This window comes from Macrobrachium nipponense, chromosome 19, assembly GCF_015104395.2.
Source record: "Macrobrachium nipponense isolate FS-2020 chromosome 19, ASM1510439v2, whole genome shotgun sequence".
Taxonomy (NCBI): Eukaryota; Metazoa; Arthropoda; class Malacostraca; order Decapoda; family Palaemonidae; genus Macrobrachium; species Macrobrachium nipponense.
The window spans coordinates 14969677-14972176 of NC_061088.1; positions in this window are offsets into that span (position 1 = coordinate 14969677).

The window sequence follows — 2500 nt, forward strand, 5'->3', positions numbered from 1 at the left end:
TAAAGTAGGTCGTTAATTGCTCTCATCCTTTCTTATGTAACCCGGACGTGGGACAGGAATCCGTATTCCTGGACGTATCCCTGGAATGCATCCGATAACTGGGTCTTTCTTGAAGAATGTTGGTCACGAATATCAAATAATCTTCTTTTAGAAGTTACGACCAGGAAACTTTACGACGACGATATTCAACTTTACTTGTTTCCTCTTCCTCGGAGAGTTTACGTCCTTTGCCAGACCTGAATGTTGCAGCGGAAGGCTTCGCTTTTGTTGGTCTCGTGCCTCTTCCAGCTTCCGTTTGGTGGCACTTCCAGTTGCCAAGTTTTGAAAACTGGCACCGCTGCGATTTTGTTCTATGTAAATAAAAAAAAAAAAAAAAAACACCACATCCACAAAAAAGAGAAAAAAAACATACACATATTATCACATTAAATGACTATTGTATTTCATCTTGCGAACTTTTTTATTCTATGTAAAAAATAAAAAATAAAATCCACATAAAACCTCACACTTATTATCACATTAAATGACTTTATTCTATTTTATCTTGCGAACTTCCGTTAGGTATCCTTTTCATTTGCGAAGTCTTGTAAACTGGTACCGCTGCGATTTTGTTCTGTGTGAAAAAAAAAATCCACAAAAAAAACAACTCACAAAGTTATTATCACATTAAATCACTTTATTTTATTTTATCTTGCGAACTTCCGTTTGGTGGCATTTTCATTTGCGAAGTTTTGTAAAGGGTACTTCTGAGATTATATGCCATCTTAACGAAAAAAAAAAAACTTAACACAACCGCCCCCCCCCCCCCAAAAAAAAAAAAAAAAAAAAAATTATGTTAAATCGCGAACTTTCGTTAGTGGCATTTTCAGTTGCAAAGTTTTATAACTGGTACCGCTGCGAGGTTATTCTATCTTATTGAAATATTGAACAAATATATATTAATGTTAAATAGCTTTATTTCAATTCATCTACCGTTTAGTTCTTAACAGAATCATCTCGAATCTTTAAAGTAATTGGTCGTAATGAGGCAACAGAATCTATTTAATACATTAACAATATTATGTATCAACCATTCCAACGTAATTTCAATATATATTTCCGTTTAGTGCAACCGATTGAATCGAGATGATGTGGCGACCCTTTTCCGATTAAACTGAAATGATATTTAATTTACGCCAAAGACCAAGCACTGGGACCTACGAGGTTATTCAGCGCTGAAGCGGAAATTGACAGTGAAAGGTTTGAAAGGTGTAACAGGAGGAAAACCTCAAAGTAGTTGCTCTATGAATCAATTGTTTGAAGAGGGTGAAGAGTAAGATGGAAGAAGAGAATATGAAAGGAAGTACAGTAAAGGGAACGAAAAGGGTTTGCAGCTAGGGGCCGAACCCTTTTCCAATTAGCTGATGGCAATTGGAAAGTTTCTTGATACTTGAAAAGTAAAAGACGGAATCGTGAACACTCGGTAAAACCTGGCAAAACCGTACACAGAATTGAGTATGCGAAAGAAGTGCCAATATTAAGCGAAGGGCACTGAAATGCCACAATCTTTATGCAATTGCAAAAGTCCCTCAGCTTTCCTAGTTGCAAAAAAACACTTGGATTCATCGCGCCCTAGTACAAGGAGATGAATACGTTCAAGCACCAAAATTAAACCAAGACCACTGAGCTGCAACAGTCTTTTTGCAATTGCAAGAATCACTCAGATTCCAATGTTCTGTAACCATGCACTGAGATTCTAAATGAAGACTAAGAATCCAAAGAAAATCCGGCGTACCACAGTCCTGAGTTGAATACGTTCAAGTACCGATGTTAAACAAAGAGCACTGAACTGCAAGAGTCTTCCTGCATTGCAAGAATCACTCAGATTCTCATGTTTTAAAACCACTGAGATTCTAAATATAGGCAAAGAATCATATGAAAATCCACTAAATCACAGTACATAGAGTTAATACTTTAAAGTGCCATAACTGAACAAAGACAATTGAGCTGCAACGCTATTTCTTCAATTGCAAGAATCACTGAGATTCTCATATTCTAAAACCACTGAAATTCCAGATAAGAGCTAGGACTCATATGAGAATCTGGGTTACCACGGTAAGATTCAAATGGCTACTAAGGTTTGTTTGTTTGTATGGTGTTTTTACGTTGCATGGAACCAGTGGTTATTCAGCAACAGGACCAACGGCTTCACATGACTTCCGAACCACGTCGGGAGTGAACTTCTATCACCAGAAATAACACATCTCTGACCCCTCAGTGGAATGCCCGAGATTCGAACATACAACCACCGAGGTGGCAGGCCAAGACCATACTGATCACGTTACTGAGGCTCTACTAGGGAAAAAAAACCACTGCAATAAATAACTCAATACCTATTTAACAGATGACATGCAAATCATTTACAGGACATCGAGATATGCTTCATTCAAGCACCCGGTTCGTTAACTCCAATGTCATGATGATACGGAAATAGGCTAGCTGTCAATTATTCAGTACAAGT